Source organism: Belonocnema kinseyi, chromosome 8 (genome assembly GCF_010883055.1).
Source record: "Belonocnema kinseyi isolate 2016_QV_RU_SX_M_011 chromosome 8, B_treatae_v1, whole genome shotgun sequence".
Taxonomy (NCBI): domain Eukaryota; kingdom Metazoa; phylum Arthropoda; class Insecta; order Hymenoptera; family Cynipidae; genus Belonocnema; species Belonocnema kinseyi.
This window is the reverse complement of record NC_046664.1, coordinates 122,989,616-122,995,287: the sequence shown is the minus strand read 5'-3', so window position 1 is coordinate 122,995,287 and position 5,672 is coordinate 122,989,616. Positions and strand designations below refer to the sequence as shown.

The following is a 5,672-nucleotide window of genomic DNA, read 5'->3' as shown; positions in this document are numbered from 1 at the left end:
TTATTCTTGTTGTTCGTGTATTCACTTCTTTGTTCAAACTTCTAATCTGTAGTAAATTCGATTTTTTTTGTTCAAAATTAAATTTTCGAATTTAAAATTCAAATGTAAAATTTTTTTTTCAAAATTATATTTTTCAGGTGAAAATTTATTATTTCCGTCGAAAATTAAATTTTTTAAATTGAAAATGAACTATTATATGTTTGGTTAAATATTTGTTTTTTAAATTTTAATATTACTTTTTAAGTTAAATATTTGACAATTTTATTGATTTTTTTACCATTTATTTTTGTTCACTTGAAAATTCATTTGAATAATTTCAGAAATATTAACAGATAAGAAACAAATATTTCTCAAATATTTGAATAATCTCAAACATATTAACAAATTTGTCGGAAATTTCTGAATACTTTAGAAAGATTTTACAAATATTTCAATGGTTTCTCAAAGATTTCAAAGATGTAAGATATTTCGCAAAGATTCAGGACACATTTAAAAGATTTCACCAAGGCTTAAATTATTTCATAAAATTTCTTATACATTTCAAAAATTGCATAAAGATTTCAAATGTTTTGAAAATATTTCCACAGATTTAAAATGTTCCGCAAAGATTTCGGATTAATAAACAACAAATTTACAAAGGCATAAATGATTGCCCAAAGATTTTACGAAGATATAACAAAAATTTCACAAAGATTTCAATAATTGTACAAATATAGTGAAATATTTTAAATATCTCCTAAAGTTACCAGAAATATTTCACAAAGATTATAACGATCTCCCAAAGATAAAATCCCCATAAATATTAATTTAAAAGATTTCACAAAGGCATACATGAAGCCCGAATGATTTAAGAAAGAATTTAAAAATTTCACACTCTTTGAAACATTATTCAAGATTTCTCAAGGATTTCAATAGTTTTCAAATATTTTAAATGTTTCAAAAAGAGTTTTTTATGATTTTCTATTGATTTCATAAATATGTCAAATATTTCACACAATTTTTCGATAGTTTCAAAGGACTACACAAAGACTTAAATGATTTCCCGAAGATTTCAATAATTTAAAAAATATAATAAATATTTTACAAAGATTTCATTGATATCCCAAACGTTTCACAAATTTTACTAAGATTTGAAATATGTCCTAAAGATTGTAAATTTATCCTTTTTGGTCGCAAATTTAACTGTTTTTATTTTATAGGGAACAATAGGAGGGGGGGTCACTCGAATAAAGGGGGTCGCGGAGGAGCTGGCAATTCGCAGCCTCATGAGAAAAAGGACGAAATTGTAAATCAGCAGGCTACTACATTCAATGAATGCATTGAGCAGGAAACCACTGCCCCTGCCACGTCCCAACAAGACGCAGTACCTACTACAACTGGACTCCAACAGGCTGGAACCCTGGACACAGTCGTACAGCAGGCAGCCGTTCCTCCTGTCACAACGGTTCCCACAACTGAACTCCAGCAGGCTGGAGCCCAGGAAGTACCAGCCCTTCCTCCTGCGGTGGAAAATCTTATGCAGGAAAACATCGCATTACAAGAACGGCTGGCCAGGCGGGAGGCGGAGCTCACCCTTCGTGAAAACCGCCTGGTGCAGGAGGAGAGGCTGGTGCAGCCTCAAATATTGGGACCATTCCCCGGGTCATACCCGATGTCTACAATGATGCCGCCGTACCACCCCATGGTACAGTTCGGGATGCCGGCTCAAATCCAGCCTCCCTACATTCAACTTCCGTTCCATCCATGCCAGCAGATTCAGCACTTCCAAGCGCCCACGATGTGACCGGGCCCTTCGACGAGCAGTCAGAGGCGCCAACGCAGAAGGTATTTTTTGAACATTTTTTTACAATGTAAATATTTTGCTTAAATTTGTCAAAATAGTTCTTTCGAGATGCCCAAAAATTTCGAAATTCAAAACTTTGAGAATTCCAGGAGTTCTGATCAGAGTTCTAGTTGCTTCCTAAATAGTTGTACAAAAAAGTCTTCTAACATTTTTCAATCAACATAATATCTAAAAGTCTAAAACAGTTCTTGTGCTATTCAGAGAGCTATTCTTTTGAAAAATTACTCTGAAATTATCTGATTTTCAAATTATGTAACTTTCGAGTTTTCAAGTTGTTCGCAATTATTTTGTTGTATAACTTTAAAACTCTTTCGGGGGTACAGGAATATTGAAGAAAATGTTGATTTTTTTTAAGTAGGGGGCTAGCTCTTGGGTCTAATTTTTCGAAATTATTTTCCATAAGTATCAGGAACTGTAGAACTATGCTAATTCTACCCAGAATTCTAAAAAAAGTTCATTTTTCAAAAAGTGTGGAGGAACGTAAACTTAACCCCCCAATTTTGAAAAATCCATTTTCAGAGTATTTATACACCGGAACAATTTCCAAAAGTCATCATGAACTGTATAACTTTTTGAAAGAATTTCAGGACTCTGGAAAGAATTCTAAAATTTAAAAATCATCTGTTTTGGTTGAAAATTCATCTTTCTTGGATAAAAATGCAACATGACCAAAAGATTTTTTGTTTATTCTAGATCACAACCAGGGAGTGCAAGGAGTGCGAGGAGTGCGAGGAAACAAAAAAACCAAAAAACTGACGCGGAAGCTGGAAATGGAGGGGGCAGGGAAGCTGGAGAGGGCGCGGTAACTGGCGGGGCCGCGGGAAAAAGACAGATCATGAATGCGCCCATCACCGTAGGCATCGGGAGTGATCCAGAGAGTAAAAAATAATCGAAGGACCAAATGTTTGCTTTATTATAATATTACAAGTGAATCTAAATATATGTATTTAGAATAATAAATATTGATCATTTATTTTAAAATTCCGCTGTTGTATTTTGTACCGAAAATTTAAAGTATAAGTACAGTTCAAAAATGTTTTCAATATTATCTTTCTTGAAAATTTAACTTTTTGGTAAAAATCTCTTGAATTTTATTAAAAATTCGTTGTTTTTGTTACTAAATTAATCTTTTCGTTCAAAAATTTCTCGTTCGGGTAGCGAATTCTTAATTTTGATTGAAAATTGATTTTTTAAATTGAAACTTCCGTTTTTTAGTTCAGAACTCTTGCATTTTACTTAAAAATTATCTTTTTTGAATTTCGTTAAAATTATTTTTTTTCCGTATAAACTTAAACTCTTTATTTACCGATTCATCTTTAACTAGTTGATTTGAAAATTGAACTACTTTGTTAAAAATTAAAGAATAAAATGTCTGTTAAAAATTCTACTTTTGGTTGAGAATTCTTGAATTTCATTAAAAATTCGTCTTTCTTGGTACTAAGTTAATCTTTTCATTTCAAAATTCATCTTTTTATTTTAAAATTTCACTTTTAGGTAGAAGATTCTTGAATTTGATTGAATATTCATCTTTTTGAGGTAAGTTAATATTTTTGTCGACAAATTCATATCTTTTACTTGAAACTTCAACTGTTGAGTTCAAAACTTATGCATTATATTAAAAATTGGTCTTTTTGGTAGTAAACGAATATTTTTTTGAAAAAATGCTGGACTTTTACTTGAAAAATCAACTTCTGGGTTGAGAATTTTTAAATTCTACTAAAAATTCGTCTTTTGTAGTGAATGATTCATTTTTGTGTAAAAATTCATTTTTTTGTTGTTGAAAATTCAACTTCTTGGACAAAAATGGTAGTTGTTTTCGATAGAAAATTCGTATTTTTGTTTACAGATTCATAGTTAAAAAATAGGTTTTAAAGTCGAAGAACATTGTAAGAATTTTAAAAAAATTTTCTTTCTTGAAAATTTGACTTTTTGGTTTATCTTTTCCTCAATTTTATTAAAAATTCCACCTTTTTTACTAAATTAATATTCTCGTTTAAAAATGTATTATTTGGGTAGGGATTTCTTAAATTTGATGGAATATTCATCTTTGTTTGTTCAGAATTCTTCAATTTCATTAAAAGTTTATCTTTTATGGTAAAACATTAATCTTTTTAATTAAAAAATAATCTTTTTAGTAAAAAGTTTAACTTTTAAGTTCAGGACTCTTGAATTTTATTTAAAATCTTTCCTTCTTAGTAGGTAATTGATCTTTGTCTTTCAAAATTCATGGTTTTTTAATTGTATATTCAACTTTTTACTTCCTAAATCTTGAATTTCAATAAAAATGTATGTTTGTTGGTAGTAAATAAATGGTTTTGTTTCAAATTGTATGCTCTTATTTACCAACAAAAGGTATGAGGTTTGAATTAAAATTTTGAATCTTCAAACAAAAAATGCATTTTTAAGAAAGTTAAAGCAAGTTTCAAGAGATTTTTTCTTTAATTTCCTTAAAATTGTTTGGGTTTCCGTAGAAAATTAATCTTTTTGTTTACAAATCTATTTTTAACAAGTAGGTTTTAAAGTTCAACTACTTTTTAAAAAACAAATGTCTCTCTTTGTTTAAAATTCCACTTTTTGGTTGAAGGTTTCCTTAAAAATTCATTTTTTTACTTTAAACTTCAACTTTTGAATACGGAAATCTTGAATTACATTTAAAATTAGTCTTTTTTGGTGTTGAAGTAATCTTTTTCTTAAAAAACTCATGTTTTGTAGTTCGAAATACCACGTATTGGTCGAGAATTTTTTTATTTTACTGAACATTGGTCTCTTTGGTGGTAAATTCGCCTGTTTTGTGTAAAAATTCATCTTGTTTAGTTGAAAATTCAAATTTTTGGTTAAAAATTGTTTTTTTTTTTCGGTAGAAAATTAATCTTTTTGTTAACAGATTCATTTTCAAAAAATGGGTTTCAAATTTCAGGAACATTTTTAAAGAAATTCTTGAATTTTATGAAAAATTACCCTTTTTTATACTAAATTAATCTTTTCGTTTAAAAATTTATTTTTTGGGTAGAGCATTCTTAAATTTTATTGAATATTCATTTTTTTAGTTGAAACTTCAACTTTTTTGTTAATACCTCTTCTTTTTTGATAGTAAATGAATCTTTTTCATTAAAAGTTAATCTTTTTGCAATTTAACTTTTAAGTTCAGAACTCTTAAAATTTAATGAAATTAATATTTTTTGGTAAACAATTGAACTTTTTGGTTGAGAATTCTTGCATTTACTCAAAAATTGTTGTTTTTTTTTTTGTTAGAAAATTATTCTTTTTATCGCGACTACTGATAGAATTGAGTGCTGTGGTGGGACTACGATACCGTGTCTGAATTCGAATGGACCTCTTTTTCTAATGTTCAGAGATAAAAAGAGAGGTCCGTTTGACTTCGAAAATGCGACTTGCAGTTTTGCTTTTTGCACCTTTTATACAAAAATGATGTATATAAACGCCTATTTTATAGTGGGTGAAATGAGATTACTTTTCCTTCGCCATCATTATCGAAATAAATAGCCACTCCGTAAGCATAATGAAGAACTGTGGGAACATTTTTTTAATCGGCGTTTATGCGTGGACCCCGCATAACCGCATTACAGGTGTACGAACAAGGTTATTTTTGGTACGATGAGCTACCTGATAGAGCTTCGCCTAGTGGCCGCCAGACTTCGCGTTTTCATGCCCATCGGGATTACCGACTGCTGTCGATAAAATCGACCGCTGATCCCTGTAGTGCAGATTCTTATTTAGTGGAAATTTATTATTTTTTCACATATTGTTTGCTAATTGGAGTACATAAACGTAATTTACTGCCGGTTATTGTCTTTTCCGAAGTTTGAGG

The 5,672-nt window shown here is 29.7% G+C and overlaps 1 long non-coding RNA gene across 1 annotated transcript in view; it reads left to right on the top strand.

The window, feature by feature from the left end:
* Window positions 1–2,824, top strand: part of LOC117178295 — a 6,451-nt gene extending 3,627 nt beyond the window's left edge. The window contains exons 2-3 of the long non-coding RNA XR_004467823.1: window positions 1,200–1,824; window positions 2,537–2,824. This is a non-coding gene — a long non-coding RNA (uncharacterized LOC117178295). The remainder of the gene's footprint in view (window positions 1–1,199; window positions 1,825–2,536) is intronic.
* The last annotated feature ends 2,848 nt before the right edge of the window (window positions 2,825–5,672 follow it).